The following is an 18,682-nucleotide window of genomic DNA, read 5'->3' as shown; positions in this document are numbered from 1 at the left end:
GGTTTAAAAACCAAACTGAAATGAATTACCCAGTGTTCTTTGGGCATATCGTACTACACCTCGAGAAGCTACAGGAATCACTCCTTTTCAGTTAGTTTATGGAGGAGAAGCAGTAGTTCCCATCGAAGTGGGAGTAGAGTCTGATAGAAAACAGTTATATGATGAAGACAATGCTGATCGACGACTCATGGAGCTAGACCTAATAGAGGAAATTAGAGACAAGGCTGCAACACGTCTCACCTCATATCGACAACGAATGAGGTAAAATTATAACAGATGAGTTATTCCAAGATTTTTCCAAGTAGGAGATCTAGTATGGAAGCTTGTTAAACCCATTGGGGATGTCAGCAAGCTAGCACCACAATGGGGAGGACCTTACAAAGTGATAGAAAAACTCGCATCGGGTTCATATTATCTCTAGGATACTGAAGGAAGAATTCTCGAGCGTCCCTAGAGTGCAAATCATTTACAGCCTTACCGAACCTAACAAGATCATACCATTCAAGAATACATCTGAAGGAACAAATCATAATTATTTGAAGTAAGTTCCCGGCGAACTAAGGACAAGTATGCTTATAGTTTATGTACTCTATTTCTTTCAATAGATACAATGCAAGACAAACGCCGCCCAAGAAATAAATGTGGTTCAAATAGTTTGACAATCATTGGCCGAACTTTTGAAATCTATTCAAGCGATCAACAATTGGGAACCCTAAGGAAGGACCTATCCAATTTCCTTAAGAAAAGCTCAGAAACATTAAACCATTACAAGGTTAGTGCAAGCATTATAGTTTTGCATCAAAGCATAGTCAATCGAAAAATCTCATGAAGTAACTCGGACGGGTCTTCATGGGAGGAACCAGAGACTTTAAACTATCACAAAGCATAGTTGATCGATAAAATCTCATGGTAACTATCGGTCTTCTCGAGAGAAAGACTTTAAACAATCACAAGCATAGTCGATCGAAATCTTGAAGTAAGTAACGGCGAGGGTCTTCATGGGAGGAACCGGAGACTTTAAACTATAAAGCATAGTCGATCAGGAAATCTCATGAAGTAACTCGGACGGGTCTTCATGGGAGGAACTTTGAAATCTCGTGAAGTAACTCAGACGGGTCTTCATGGGAGGAACCGGAGACTTTAAACTATCACAAGCATAGTCGATCGGGAAATCTCATGAAATAACTTGGATAGGTCTTCATGGGAGGAACCAGAGACTTTAAACTATCACAAATCATAGTCGATCGAGAAATCTCGTGAAGTAACTCGGACGGGTAACCGGAGACTTTAGACTTTAAACTATCACAAAGCATAGTCAATCATGAGTAACTCGGACGGGTCTTCATGGGAGGAACCAGAAATTTGGTTTCATGGGAAACGGAGAATTTAAACTATCACAAAGCATAGTCGATCGGAACTATCGAAATCTGAAGTAACCTTGACGGGTCTTCATGGAGGAACCGAGACTTTAAACTATCAATCTCATGAAGTAACTCCTGACGTCTTCATGGGCACGAGATTTAAACTATCATAAAGCATAGTCGATCGGGAAATCTCACGAAGTAACTCAGACGGGTCTTGATAGGAGGAACCGGAGACTTTAAACTATTACAAAGCATAGTCGATCGGAAAATCTCATGAAGTAACTCGAACGGATTTTCATGGGAGGAACCGAAAACTTTAAACTATCACAAAGCATAGCATTTCGGAAGTCTCAATGGGAGGAGGACCGGAGACTTTAAACTATCACAAAGCATAGTCGATCATGAAACTTGATGGTCTTCATGGAAGTAACTAAACTTCATGGAGAATAAACTGATCCTCATAACAAAACATATAGTCGATCGAAACGGAAACTTTGAAGTTGATGGGTTTTCAATGAGAAGAGACTTTAAACTATCACAAAGCATAGTTGATTGGGAAATCTCATGAAGTAACTCGGATGGGTCTTCATGGGGTGAACCACAGACTTTAAACTATCACAAAGCATAGTCGATCGGGAAATCTCATGAAATAACTCGGACGGGTCTGATTGGAGGAACCGGATACTTTAAACTATCACAAAGCATAGTCGATCGGGAAATCTCATGAAGTAACTCGAACGGGTCTTCATGGGAGGAACCAGAGACTTTAAACTATCATAAAGTGTAGTCGATCGGGAAATCTCATGAAGTAACTCGGACGGGTCTTCATGGGAGGAACCAGAGACTTTAAACTATCACAAAGCATAGTCGATTGGGAAATCTCATGAAACAGCCCGGACGGGTCTTCATAGGAGGAACCAGAGACTTTAAACTATGATAAAAGCATAATCGATCGGGATTATATTGTCGAGGTAAATTCAAAGTTATACAAATTTCTTCAAAAAAATCATTTGGTATTACACGCTAAATCAAAAGCCAAGGTTCGAGGGGGATTATATATATATATATATACATTACATTTCCAATCTGGAGGCCTGATTACATGGAGCTCTTTATTTAAAATCACTCGGAGTATTATACTCAGCTAAGAGCCCAGAAATCCCATGAAGTTCCTGTTGGTTGCTACTCGAAAAACCCAATGGCTCCATTGTACAAAAATTTTGTACGTGATCTGAACCTTTCCTAGCTACCATGTGTTCTTTTAAGTTAAACTTGTATCTCCTGCGGAACTTAACACGTTTGATTCCAAGTTTAACTTATATGTTATTTTATGTTTAGATTTGGATCTCCTACGGAACTTAACACGTTTGATCCAAATCACCTAGGTTATAAATTCAATTAAATATTAGTTTCCAAAATTGGCTTCCAGTACTACATGACGAGGTACTTGGCCTTCTTGGATATGGGAGCAACCACCACCGACTAGACAAAGCCTTTTAAGGAAAGTTAATATTTAATTTCCTTATATAACTCTAGGTTAACCAAAAGGAACAATCAAATCACAAGGAAAAAAGAAAAAGACACAACATCGAAATTAAATTCGAAAAACAAGAATTGAATGCCTCTTGTATTTGGTATTTATACAAAGAAAAATTAACTAGTATGATGCGGAAATTAAATACTAGTTATACCTCTTCCTTGTATGCTAAAAAACTTGAGATCTTCTGTCGTATCCCTCGCCTCCTCTTAGACGTCGTGTGGGCGACGATCCTCCAAGATGAACACCACCCGGAAAGCTTCTCCTCCTTCTCTAGAATTCAGCCACCACCACCACAAAGGAGCAAAAGAGAGCAAAGGGAAGAGAGGGAGAGGGGCCGGTCACTTGATGATCTCCAACAACACAATATCAATTGTTATATTTTTCAAGCCTCCCCTTCCCCCCTTTTTATATTAGTTTCCCAACGGAAAATTATGGAAAGAGTTTTATAAAAAATTAGACTCATTCCTATTTCCTTTTAATTTTTTCTTTTTCTTTCCTTTTAATTAATCAATCATAAATTGATTTATTAATTAAACAACTATTTGTTGATGTTTAATTATTTGACCGGCCCCTTGCTTGGGCACCAAGCAAGGTGGCCGACCACTTATTAAAAGGGAAAGAAAGAAAATTTTTTTATAAAATTTTAAAAAAAGAAAACTTCTAATAAAATTTTACAAACTCTTTTTTTTTTATAATGTGGATATTAAAAGGAAAGTTTTAAAATTTAAAACATCTCTAATAATATTTCTTTTTAAAAGAAAGTTTTATAAATTTTACAACTCTCTTTTAAAACCTTGTGGCCTAATTTAAATTAGGAAAATTTTATAAATTTTTAAAATCTCTCTTTTTACAAATTGTAAATATCTGAGGAAATTTAAAAATTCAAAAACAACCTTCCTAATTTAAATATTGCGGCCGGCCCCCTTGCCCAAGGCAAGGGCCGACCACTTCTAGAGAATATGTGGCCGGCCATTGCTTGGTCACCAAGCAATGAACCAACCCCTTCTTGGACACCAAGATAGGCTTTTCTTTGGATAAACGTGAGGCTTTATTGAGGCTACAACAGGGACTTAGAGGAGAAATTGGTTTTGGCCTTCCGATGAGCTTGAGTATCCCGTGCTCGCCCCGAACACGCAACTCAAGTTCATCGATAATAACTCATTCCACTAGAGAGTTATTACCGCACTACCGCACCAATCCCAAATTACATTATGGGCTCATTCTTATCATGAGTGTGTTAGTCTCCCTGTGTTTAAGATTACGAATGTCCACTAATTAAGTGAGTTACTGACAACTCATTTAATTAATATCTAGCTCCAAGAGTAGTACCACCCAACTTTATTGTCATGTTGGACTAGGTCCACCTGCAGGTTTTAACATGACAATCCTTATGAGCTCCTCTTGGGGACATTCTCAACCTAGATAACTAGGAGACAGATTCCTTCTATAATCAACAACACATACTATAAGTAATATCATTTTCCAACTTATCGGACATATTGATTTATCGAGCTAAACCTCACCCTTTGATAAGTCAAAGAAATAAATATTAAATATACATGCATGTTATTATATTAGGATTAAGAGCACACACTTCCATAATAACTAAGGTCTAGTTCTTTTACTAAGTCAGTACAAAAAGAACTTACCTAAATGATCCTACTCAATACACTTAAAGTGCATCAGTGTAATTTATTAGTTAAGATAAACTAATACTTAATTACACTACGTCTATTCTGATGGTTTGTTCCTTTCCATCTTAGTTGTGAGCAACTGTTTATAATTTATAGAGAACCGACAACATGATCTTCTAAGTGTGACTCCGCACTCCATGTTATCTACTATATAAATTAATTGAACAATTACATTTAACAAATAAATGTAAACATTTGATTAATGTGATTCTTTATTTCAAAATAAATGTGTACAAAAGCTAAACTTTTAAGTATACACTCCAACAATCTCCCACTTATACTAAAAGTCTAAGCTGCCATATCTGTTGCCATACATCTTATTCTCATCCCCTCCACACGCCGATCAAAAGCTTTCGCCGGAAGGGCCTTAGTGAAAGGATCTGCCAGGTTATCTACTGATGTTATCTTGGCGACGACAACTTCTCCTCGCTTGACGATGTCTTGTATCAGGTGGTACTTGCGCTCTATATGTTTACTTGCCTTATGGGCTCGTGGTTCCTTCGAGTTTGCAATTTCTCCACTATTATCACAATAAATTGTGATGATCTTGGGCAAACCAGGAATCACATCTAAGTCCATTAGAAAGTTCCTGAGCCATGAGCTTCTTACTCGCCTCGAGGTGCCACATATTCACTTCCATGGGTGAGTCCGAGACGATTTCTACTAAACACCTCCATGCAATGGCTCCACCTCCAAAGTAAACACATAGCCGATGTAGACTTGTTGTCCCTATCGATTGGAAGTCCGAATCTGCAACCCACAGGGGGAGTAAATCGTGCTTGGTAAACTAGCATATAATCTCTAGTCCTTCTCGGTACTTTAATATATGCTAGCAGTCCAATGTCCTTGTCCAGGGTTATTTTGATATCATGCCCACAATAAAATAGATATCAGGTCTCGTACACAACATTGCATACATAAGGCTTTCTACTGCCAAGTATAAGGATCATGTCCTCAATCTCCTTTGATGTTTTTGGAGACATCTCTTTAGATAAGGCTACTCCATGCCTAAAAGGTAAGAAACCTTTCTTGGAGTTTTGCATGCTAAAACGAGCAAGGATTGTATCTATATATAAAGCTTGGGATAGACACAACATTCTTTTCTTGCGATCCCTTATAACTTTGATCCCAAGGATGTGTGCACATTCTCCTAAGTCCTTCATATCAAATTGTTTGGACAACCATACCCTTATGTCTGATAATACCTTGACATTGTTGCCAATTAACAAAATATCATCTACATATAGTACAAGAAATACCACCATGTTTCCGTTACACTTCTTGTATACACAAGACTCATCCGGTCACTGAATAAATCCATATGACTGGATTACTTCATTAAACTGGATGTTCCAAGATCTTGAAGCTTGCTTCAGTCCATAAATGGACCGATTAAGCTTGCACACTAGATGCTTTTTGCCCTTTTCAATGAACCCTTCTAGTTGCTTCATATGGATGTTTTCTTCAAGACTTTCATTAAGGAAAGCTTTCTTGACATCCATTTGCCAAATCTCATAATACATATGAGCGGCAATGGATAAGAGTATCCGGATAGACTTAAGCATAGCTACTGGCGAAAAGGTCTGCTCATAATCGATTCTCTCTTTCTGAGTGTACCCCTTCGCAATAAGCCTTGCTTTGAAGGTTTCTACCTTCTCATCTATCCCTCTTTTCCTTTTATAGATCCACTTGCATCCAATGGCTTTTACACCATCAGGTGGTTCTACAAGCTCCTAGACCTTATTAGAATACATAGATTCTATTTCGGAATTCATTGCCTTTTGCCAAGATACTGTATCTATATCTTGGAGTGCTTCATCATATGTCCGGGGATCTAGTTCATGTTTGCCTGGGATTAAGTCCGAAGACTCACCCAAAAACATGAATCTCTCGTTTTACAACCCTCCCACTACGATGAGGCAATCTGTGGTTGTGTATCATGTGTGATACGTGTTGTAGTCTCTTGTGGTACTTCATCTTGTCTTGTTGGTACTGAGTAGACGTGTCCTCTCTAAGTTCTTCTAGAACAATTTTACTCTTGGGCTTGTGATCCATTATATAGTCTTCTTTTATGGTGCTAACAATGACCTTTTGGTCTTTAGGACTATAAAATAAACCGCCTTCGTTCTCCTGGATACCCCACAAACATATAAACTTCTGTACGAGATTCTAACTTATCAGCATCTTGTTTCAGCACATGTGTTGGACTACCCCAAATCTGAATATGTCTTAGACTGGGCATCCGCCCATTCCATAATTCTGTGGGAGTAAAAGATACTGATTTAGAAGGTACTAAGTTTTGAATGTGCGCTGCTGTTTCCAGAGCGTATCCCCAAAACGAATTTGGTAATTCTGAATAACTCATCATCGATCTAACCATCTCCATAAGAGTCCTATTCCTTTGTTCTGCCACACCATTCTGTTGGGGTGTATCAGGTGTGGATAATTGGGATTGAATCCCAGCCTCTGATAAGTAATTTATAAACTCTCCTAAGAGGTATTCGCCACCACGATCAGACTGTAGTGTCTTGATACTTTTACCTAGACGTTTCTCCACATCAGCCTTGTACTCTTTGAACTTATCAAAGCACTCAGACTTGCGGTGCATTAGGTAAATGTATCCATATCTTGAATAATCATCTATAAAAGAGATAAAATATTCAAAGCCACCTCTAGCCTGGATAGACAAAGGACCACACAAATTAGAATGAACCAATTCTAACGCTTCTTTGGCTCTATACCCCTTGGCCTTAAAAGGTCTCTTGGTCATCTTACCTTCCAAGCAGGATTCACACGTTGGAAAGGTTTCCAAGTCTAATGGACCCAAGAGTCCATCGGTTACAAGCCTTTGAATCCTACTTAAGTTAATATGACCAAGCCTTAGATGCCAAAGATGTGTTTGGTTCATTTCCGAAGGTTCTTTTCTCTTATTAGAGTTAGAAGATGTGTTATTAATTTCCATATTTTGCTTTGTGGGAGAAATTGAATTTAAAGTATATAAATTGCCAACCAATGCACCAGAATAATCACTATTTCTCTTTATAACCACATTGTTACTAAAGGAAACCGAATATCCATCCAAATACAGTTTAGAAACTGAAATTAAATTCTTTCTAAAAGCGGGTACATAAAGACAATTCCTTAAAACCAATTTCCTATTCCTATCAAATGATAAGTAGACGTCTCCCCCCTGCAATAGCCGCCACCTTAGTAGCATTGCCCATGAGTATGATTCTCTATCAATAAGTCGTGGGTTTCGGAACCCTAAAATCTGAGACATGATCATGGGCTCAGTATCTACACACCGGTAGATAACACTAAATATGTTTCAACTACTAGAGTATGAGATATACCTTTATTATTCTTCTGAGACAATCCCAATCGATCTTCTTGCAAATAAAGCACACTCTTCGCTTCTTTATTCCAACTTTTGTCACGCACCTTGAGGTTTTTTCATCTTTCTTGAGCCATTTTGTTTCTTCTTCTTCTTGCCTTCGACTTAAGTAGAACCATTTTCATCATAGTGAATTTGAGAATGTTGACAAAACAACCCTTCGGCTGCCTGAAGTTCTATCAGAAGTTCCAATGAATACATCCTTTTATTCATATTATAATTCGCGAAAAATGCTCAAAACTGGGCTTGAGGATGATATCGACCGGTTTCCCATCAATTTCCCCTCAAGAACTTGTATTTCGTTTAAGTAATCCATCATCTTGAGAATATGATCCCTACGGAGTCCCTCGCCCATGATGGTCGCCAGCTCATTGCCTCTTGCCTAGCAGCCTGATTCTGATGTCCGAAGAGTTCCTTGAGATTGTTCATTACATCATAGGCTATTGGTAAGTCCTGATGCTGATGTTGCAATACATTTGACATCGAAGCCAAGATGTAATACCGCGCCATCTCATCAGCTTTTACCCATTTACTATGATGCTAAATCTCCTCTGGGGTAGAATCATTGCTAGGTGTTTTTGGGCATTCCTCTAACAGTACAAACTTATAGCCCTCAGCAGTTAAAACAATGTCTAGGTTTCTTTTCCAATCTATATAGTTGGGACCAGTAAGTCTATTTTCTTTTAGAATAATGGCCAGTGGGTTGAAAGTCATCCTAAGAATCACAAAATAAATTTTGGTCAGAACTATAAATTTAGAATAATATTGATTCCTCAAACAATACTATTTTAAATTAACCAACACCTTAAAACACCGTGAATTTTGTATGCCACGATAGTGTGGACGTATACAAATTTAACATTTGTAAAAGGAGGATATATCCCATTAATTTTATTATCTTATCAACCCAACTTTTTAACAAATAAAATTAATAGTTGGTTTCCTTCGGTCACACAAATAATAGCAGTGACTCCGATGGGGAGGATACTATTAGACGTGCCTAAGTGTATACCATTACTTGACACTAAGTCCATTAATAAGATTGTGCCCCTTCCGATAGGGAAGATCACACGCTCTTAATTAATTTCCTATAGTCATCCGAAATAGAAGTTTGGTCTAGTGATCCGCAAACAAACTCATCCGATATGGAGGAAGGCACTCAGAGCCAATGCGCAAGTTTGTTTGCATCACTTACAAACCAGTAATGGAGACCGTGGAATTTACTAAAATAAATTCCTCTCCCACTTAGTTATTTAAAGTGAGGAATTTTGATGATGCTAGCCTACTAAACATGTACACTAACATTCACACACAGCACAATACAAAAGCAATAAATAGAAAAACTAATTTTCAACTATTATGGCTTTTATCTATTGTTGTCCTCCGTGTGTCGTCATCCCTAGCTGTTGCCATCTTTGGCCACCGCCACCGGGTCTAGTTGTCGCATCCATCTTGCTCCTTGTTCCGCTGCGCCACTCTGATCCTCAAAAAGTTCCACGCCTTGCAAGATTCGATCCGCGACATAAATAGAATTTTACATTTTTCGATCCTATATTCCTCAAAGGAATGTACATGTAAACTAGATCGAACATAAAATAAAATTTACATCCATCGATCCTATATTCCATAAAAGGAATGTACATGTATCTAGATAAAAAAAATAAAATCCTAATAAAACTAAATACAGCTCCTGCTGTATTTTATAATACAATCATGCACACATAATAAATGCTCTTGACATGTCCAAGGGTCCAATCACACACATAATAACTATAAGCCATAATAGTTGGATCATGTATCCACAAAGTTAGCACATCCTACTATTAACCTGCCTAAATTATGTATGACATGTGCATAATTAAACTAATACCAAATACACAGAGGCAAAACTCTAGCTCTGATACCAATTGTTGGTTGCTACTCGGAAAACCCAATGGCTCCACTGTACAAAAATTTTGTACGTGATCTGAACCTTTCCTAGCTACCATGTGTTCTTTTAAGTTAAACTTGTATCTCCTGCGGAACTTAACACGCTTGATTCCAAATTTAACTTATATGTTCTTTTAGGTTTAGATTTGGATCTCCTACGGAACTTAACATGTTTGATCCAAATCACCTAGGTTATAAATTCAATTAATTATTAGTTTCCAAAATTGGCTTCCAGTATTGCATGGTGAGGCAAATTTCTTTTTCTCTTATAAATCCATGATCTTTCCCATGTTTTTTCAATATGGGACTCTGTTTGCAACTTTGCAACCCCAATAGTTCCTCATATAAAATCGCTCGGAATTACCCGTTCTTTTGAAGTATGAATGATACTTGGTACATGCCTACCTGAGTGAAATTCAGTGAGATTATGGGAAATTTTATTGCTCAAAATTATATGGTCAAGGAAGATATTATCGGTAAAGGAGTTTATTAAAACAAGATTTAATTCCGAGGATTAAGCAAGGAATTCTTGAATAAAGTAGCACTTATGCTCAGTTTCCGGAAGCATTTCAAAGGAAGCAATCTCAAGCTAACACAAACTGGAAAATGAAATAGGTAAGTATCAAACTTTCTCCTGATATTGCAATCACTTAATTACATATTTTTCAATTACAATTCCTTTCATTATAAGTCTTTTCATTGCAAGTTCTTTCATTACCAATTTTTTTAAATACATAGCCATGCTTACTTAAAATGACTCGTTAAATCTTCGGGTAATTCTTCGTTGAGTCTGCGACGGTTTATGAATGAAGGAGGAGGTTCTTTTGGTAGGTAATCACCCTCTCTCTCAGTTGTTGAAGGATCCCTGTCACAGAATGATTCAGAGCCCTTATAATTCAACGAACATATTCTTGAACAAACGCCGGAGATCTTAGAAAAGTTAAACGCCTTTCTTCCGATCGGTCTTCCTCATGCTCCTTATAACTTTGAAAATCAGCTTGTAGTTTAGTGTTTTGATCTTTGAGAGTGTCTTTCTCCAATTTAAGTTGTTCCAGTTCCTTTTGGAGCAATGATAGCTCGACATCTTGAGCCTTTCTTTGTTCTTATTCCTGTAGAATAGCAAAGTCATGTGAGGCTGAGTCTTGAGCTTGCTCAGAAAGAAAAACATTATGAAGCCTTTCTACTTTCTCTAAAACGAGACTTTTATGAGAAACATCTGAGAGAGATTTTTCCTTCAAAGCAATCTCTAGTCGAAGACCAGAATATAATCGATCCACTTGTAGCTCCAAAGTTCTCCTTTCAAGCTCTTTATCTTTCAGTGACTGCTGTAACTCCTGTAAGTCTTTTTTCATAGCCTCTAGCTGTCGATCCTGTGAGGCTACTTTCTCTTGCAGTTGAGTCATGTCAGCATGGGAAGGAGGGAGAGTAGCTTTCAATGTTTCTATTTGAGCTTTTATCTTACTGTTCTTCCGGTCCTGAGACATAAGTAGCTAATCTATGTGAAGACTTGAGGCAAGGAACTAAATAAAATAATGAGGTAGTTAGAAAGAGTGGTAAGGAATTAATAACATATAACTAAGAATGCTTACAGCAACCGCTTGACGACTGTGGTTGTCAACCCGACTTGAAAGACTGGTGCCCCTTAATTGTTCTTGACTATGCAGCCAAGATTCAGCCAACAGGCCTTGTAATTGTAGGGAACCATGACTAGGGGGATCAGAGGTCTGTCCCATTTGGGAAGGTAGACCCATAGCTTGTCTGAATAAAGGTGGGGGAACTGTGGAAGAAGGATGTAGGGAGGAAGAAGATGCAATAGAAGGGAAAGAAGTAGTAGAAACAAGAGCAGAGGAAGAAGACGCAATAGAAGGGAAAGAAGTAGTAGAAACAAGAGCAGCGGAAGAAGAGCTAGAGGGGATGGAAGGTGGTAATGCAAGGGGTGCTGATTCAGTTGTCGAAGCGTGAATCGCTGAGGGCCCTGCATTTGGAGAAGATCTCCGGCAAGGTGTTCGTTTAGCTCGTGGCCCAGAAGCCAAAGGAGGCAAGGCCAGTGCAAGAGGCTGAGAGGATACAAAGGGTATAACAGCCACCTCAGAAGCAGAAGAAGTTGAAACAATAGCAAAAGAGGAGGGGATGAGTAGAGTCGGTTGCATCATCCTAAGAGTGAGATTGGAGATAATATGGGTAGGGGTCATTGGTGCCTTACCTCTCTCAAAAGAAATAGGCGCTGGAATGAGAGGAGATTGCACAAAAGTACCAAAGAGGTCGCTGAAAGGAACATCCTCATTAAGCTTTGGTTTTTTGACTAGGGCAATGAAGGGTTGTTCTTCTTCCTCTTCCATAGTTGCAACAGCTTCTTCTTTTTGCTCTTCTTTAGATAGCAGACCCAGGGTAGAGGAATTAAGATTAGCTTGGCAAGCCTGCATCCATTCTTCTCCGAGATTATTCAGAGAAGACTTAGTCATAGTAGTGTTCTTATACATGAAAGCCGGAAGAATAACATCAGCTGAAACACAAGAATTGGGCATCATTATAAAGGAGATATACGAATTGGTAAATGTAGTTCAAAATGTTTATACATACCAAAAGAGCCATCCAGGGGGATGTCAATGTTACTTATTCCAAAAGGGAACATCAAACCCTCCACAATCAAATGTGGTAAGCTAAATTTTGCCCCCTTTAGTTTGGATAAAGCGAAAGAAACAGAGGGATCATTGAGGAGATTGTTAGTACTAGGAATTGGAGGTAGATCATATATCCATTAAATAGGAAAAGGGGGAGGAGAAGGGAGACGCATAAAGAAAAATTTGTGACGTCGTTCCCCTTGAGGAGGAATTTGGTTGAACAAAATAACCTTAGGGCGAGATTGAAATTTGAAGATACCAATATCTACTTGGCGCGGAACAAAGAAGTGATGAAAAAGACGAGGGGATAGAGGAAAATCTAGCAGTTTAGACACTCCAACAAAACCCATAAGGATAGAAAAAGACTGAGGGATAAACTGATTAAGGGGAATATTAAAGTAGATACTAACATCTGGAAAAAAGGGATGAAGAGGGAATTGAAAACCTTGTAGAACTTGATCCCGAAAGATAGATATACACCCTAAAGGAGGAAGATGAGGACTATCCTGAGGAGTGGAACGAACTATATAGGAAGGAAAACCATAGTTCATTCGTAAATCCACTTCCTCTGTATCTGTGAGGTCAGAAACACACGAAAGAAACCACGCAGGAGGAGAGGTAGCCATGGTGGAACAGTAAAAGGAAGGTGAATTGAGGAAGGCAAGAAAAAAGCCAGGAAGCGAAAGAGAACGTCTTAAAACCCTTGCTTATCCTTTCAGTCCTATGATAAAACCCCCAAATAAAGATAGCATAAGAAGTAGAATAAGGAAGAGTACTCGGAATCATAACCATCATAAAGAGGTAATGTCATCAAAGGATAAAACCAAATTCAAAAAGAAGGATGAATCCCAAGAAAAAGATGTTAAGTTGGGTAATCTTCCTCAAGAAACACAACCAAGTTTCTCTCGATATAGGCTTGATTCTTAAGAGAATCAAACAAATATGGGGAAAGTCGGTCGAGTACTATAATTTCCGATTATCTATTTGAGTAAAACAATAAACCTAGACAGGCATAATGGACCGGACGAGATTTAGTTGAGTATAAGGCATTTAGTCGATATGTTCCCACATAAGGATATATCGACCGCGTATAGTAAACTAATTGATATCGAAATTAGCACATCAAATAGGACTTGGTTAGAAATTACCGGATGGGACTTGTAAACATAAGTATGAATCGATCAGTCACGATAGACCGGCTGAGATGAATACTATTTTAATATATGGAGTTGGTTAAGTATAATGCATTAGATGATATTCATAAATACAAGTATAAATTGATCGAGTATAATAATGTTGGGTTTTTCGGGCCGCGAAAACCGCGTTTTCACGTCGCGGAAACCCCGAATCACCCATGCCACTGGATCTCGTGTGAAGGATAGATTTCAAAAATTTACATGTACGAGTTTCTACTTAGATCTACTTCTAGATCTACATGAAGAAAAGGTTATACCTTTGAAGCGTGCCCCTTCGCGAATCCCGCTCGTCCAAGGTGCCGGATCTCTAGACCATCAAGCGTACGGTCCTCTAGAAGTATCCACACGAACAATCCTTGATGGAGAAGACCAAACAAAGGTGTGCTAGCACCTTGTCTTGTTCGGCCAAGAGAGGAGGAGAGGGAGAAGAAAGAGCTCCAAGAGGAAGAAGATGTGAATGCACTTGAATGAGAAAAATGAATTCTCTTTTCATTCAAAAGTGGTCGGCCACTTCCCAAGTGTCACCCCCAAATTTTACATTAAGTGCAATTAATGTGAAGCCATTAAAGAGAATGGCTTTGTAACTTCCATGAGGTGACACCCCATGATGATGTGGAGTAACATCATTAGTCCAACTCACCAATGAGGTGGCATAAAGTCAAGTCAAACTTGACTTTTATCTTCCTCTCAAGTCAAGTCAAACTTGACCAAATCTCTTCCATGGTTGATCTAATCTAACCATTTGATTCAAGCCAACTTAATATAATAAATCTAATTCATTAAATTAAGTTGATCTAATGAGTCATAATCTAAATTAGACTCATTGAATACATGAATCAACTTGAGTCCAACTCAAGTTAGCCCAATTAGGATTACTCTTAATCCAATTTGATTCATCAAATGAATCTAATTCTCTTGGTTCATCATATGAACCTGATCTCCATCTAATTGTCCTTAGTGTGTGACCCTATAGGTTCTTGTAACGTTGGCAACGGCCCTAAACCCATTTAGGAGCATAAGTAATGAGCGGTATCTAGCAACACATCATTACTACCCAAGTTACAAGAATGTTGAGATCCAACATCACCTTGTGACTCCTCACAATATATGACAAATGTCCTTCTATCCTAGACATCTAGATTGATCAATGTGAGGCATAGACCGTGTCATCCTCTGATCAATCTAAATCTTGAACTCCAAGTAGACTCACTAAAACAAATGAGCTCAATATCTCATATTGACTCATTTGGGCATGGCCATGCACTTCGTGGTCTCACTCTATCAAGAATACCGATGTCTCTCCCGTCATATAGGAGGGATAGATCCCATCTACATCACTCACATCCCTCTGCATAATTCGTTACATACCCAGTAATCGCCTTTATAGTCCACCCAGTTACGGGTGACGTTTGATGAAACCAAAGTACATAACTCCTTATGTAGGGAACCATGGTGACTTCAGGTCTAAGGACTAGTAGTCATACTAATAGCCACATGAGAAAGTATATGACACTCATATAACGATCCATGATACTTTCTCATGGAGGGTCATTCAGTATACATTCTCCAATACATACCCATGTGTCAACTTGATATCTCTATATCCATGACTTGTGAGATCAAGTCATCGAGTTGACCTACATGCTAGTCTTATTGCATTGGCATTGTCCCTGAATGTTAATACTCGACTAGGAATGATTAAGGGTAGTATTCCCTATATCATCTCACTATCGATTCAACCAATTGATTGATATAGGTAAGAACCTTCTACTCAAGGACGCTATTATACTTAGTTTATTTGGCACCAATACAATAAGTATAATAACCAAAAAACCAAATGCCTTTATTTATATATATAGAATATGATACAACAAGTCCAAAATACAATCATCAAATGATTGGCTCTAGGGCTCTAGCTACAAATAAACCAACCGATATTAAGAATATTGCGATAAGCTGCACTAAATCGAACGGGACTTAATTAACTACAAAATATCGGATGATATTTGTCAACACTAGTATGCATCGACCGGTCACGATAGATCAGTCGAAATGGAGGATATTATAGTATGTTGAGTGAAGTTTTATGGCGGCAAGCTAGACGACATTCAACATACTTAAACAAAACAAACAACCACCACAAAGAAGAACAGATTTAATAATAAAGATGGAAGTTCAATTTTACATAAATTAACCAGGCTGTCGTCACAAATCCTAGTTCACCCTACAATGATTGAAATTAGAGTAAGAAAATCACTCTATCGTCAGCTGGGGAAATAGATCGGTAGGCCTGTTATCGAGAAGTTTACGATGGTTCAGGAAGTTGGGAGGGGGATCGCGAGATAAGAAGCCTTCTTCTCGCAATTTCTGCACCACTCCATCAGCTCCAGCAGTGAAGGCTGCCAAGATAGACTTTACAATTGGCCGGTTGAACTCAGTAGAGTTAATAATGATGGTGGCCCTGTCCTTGAAGCGATTATTTTCACCAGCCTTATAAACAACCAAAGTCGTCTGGGAAGACTTCAGCTCAGCCTCTTTTGTAGAGGTCTCGCTTTTAGCTAAGTTTAAGGAAGTACTTAAGGAGGTTATTTCATCATCCTTCAACTGCAAAGCCTTAAGTTTATCAGCCAATGCTGACTCATAATCAGACTTTAACTTGTTGAGCTCAGCCGTCTGTTTCTCTAAATTGGAAGTTAATTCTTTGTTAAGATCCGTAGCTGATTTAAGTTATGATTGAAGACTCTCAATTTGAGCTTCATATTGTCTTTTGGACTCTTCTGAAACTCTAGCAGAAGACATCTCAGCAATTTGTTGCTTCAACTTCTTGTTCTCATCGTATAAGTTATGCATCAACCCAGACAGACCCATGTTCTCTAGCCATCGCTGGGAACATGATAAAGGATCATAAAATAGTAAAAGATAGATAATAAATAAACTTTGATAAATATACTTGGGTTTCCTTGTTAGAAAATCGGTCAATTGCCTCAGGAGGAGAGAGCTCCCCAAAAAGAGAATGAATTTTTTCCCAGGCATTAGTAAAAGAACCTCCCAGTAAGATAGGGAGGGCGGGAATGACGGAAGAGCCCGTAGAAAAAGAAGAAGTTGGAATAGAAGGAGGAGCAAAAACTAGATAAGAAGAAGGTAAAGAAGGTAAAGATCCAGATGTGGGCACAGACAGAGGAAAGGCGAAAGAAGGGCCACCAGGAGCAGTGGTACAAGAGGAAGGTGGAGAAGAGAAAACGAGAGAAGGACAAAGGTTAGCCAAAGTGAGCTCATCAGAAGGAAGGGTAGTAGAAGTAAAGTCTTCTGAGAGCAATTCTTCGGCAGAAAGGATGAGTCTCCTTTTGGGAGGAGGAGCCCTAGTGAGTTTGCGCCCCGGGCGTTTGCCAGGAGCAACTTCAGCTATTGATTTACCGGAGCTCACAGGAGACGTAAGCTCAATGATAGGAAGGGGAGTGGCTGATGAAGGAGCCGCAACCACTGATGAAGAAATAGTCGACAAAGGAACAACAGGGGTTTCTGCAAGAAGGCCTTCGGAAGCCTCAGGAACCACTTGAGACACTACTAGAAAACTAGGCTTTTGAGACAAATATTTTAAGACAGTCACAAAATTCGTCTCAAATACTAAGTAATTAAGACAGTAATAATAGACGTCTCAAAATTTTACATGGAGACATTAATTTTAAGACAGTATTTAAGATTTTGTCTCAAATTCAACTAAATAAGACACATAATAAAGACGGTTAAAAATATAATTATATAAGACATTCAAATAAGACGGTAAAAAAGTATTTGTCTCAAATTATCTTGAATATGGTTCGTCGGAATGGTCACGATAATCGGAACTTAATAAAAAATTTTAATTTTTAATTTTTAATTTGTGTTTAGATTATTCATAATTTAAAAATTATGAAAAAAACATATTAAATATTTAATAATATACTATCTTTTGATATGCCTAGGATATATACTGAATAAATAATAAGTTTATTAAATATCTATGTTAATATAGTTAAAGGTTTTAAGTTTTTTATTTTAACATTAAATTTACATTAAAGAGGTTAGGTTTGTTTTGTTTACGTTAATTACATTATATAACTACATTATTAAATTTACATTAAAGGTGTTAGGTTTATTTTAAGGTTTGATAGACGTATTAAATTTACATTATATATCTATGTTATTTATCTACGTTAATATAGGTAAAGGGGTTTAAAGGGGTTAGGTTTTGTTTTGTTTCTTTCGTGCGACAAAACAGAACTCGGCGAGCAAAGAGGGCGACGGAGGCAACGGTGATCTCCACGGCAAATCTCAGGTACTTCTTTAGTTTTTCTCTTCTCTCCGTACAACCTATTGTGATTGCCTCTCTTACCGCATCCGCCGGCGTCGCGCGGTTGCTGCCGTTCCTCGACCCCTTGCTCCTGCCCTGCCGCTATGTCGTACGATGCTTTAGCCGCGACTCCTGCTGTGCACATGGCCATGGGAGACTCCTGCTTTTCCAAGATCACAGCGCGGCCATTGCCACGGCCAAAGCATCGCACGACAAGAGTTGGCAGTAGACATGGGCGGAGCTTACCCAAGCCCAGTGTGGGCAGCTGCCCACGCTGGTCCCATAAAAAATAACAGCCTAGTAGGATACTCATCTTTATTAACAGTGCATCCCACATAGAATAGGAGATATGGAATCGAAGAATGAGTTGGAGACTGATCTTGCGGCTGTATTATTTTGCTAGCTATTGTTTTTATGATGAAGACAAGTTTTGAAATAAAAAATCTTTGTAATAACTTTCTTTTGTCAACTGCTATTATTTTTATTTAATCAAGTCATTCAAATTATTTTAATACAACTTACAATTTTTTTTTTTCAAATTGTTGCTAATTCTAGATAGATTGTTTGATGTCAATTTAGTTAACTGGTTTGGTAATAAATAATAACATCGGATG

The sequence above is a fragment of the Zingiber officinale genome, chromosome 1A (genome assembly GCF_018446385.1).
Source record: "Zingiber officinale cultivar Zhangliang chromosome 1A, Zo_v1.1, whole genome shotgun sequence".
Lineage (NCBI taxonomy): Eukaryota > Viridiplantae > Streptophyta > Magnoliopsida > Zingiberales > Zingiberaceae > Zingiber > Zingiber officinale.
Note: the sequence above shows the minus strand (reverse complement) of the source record.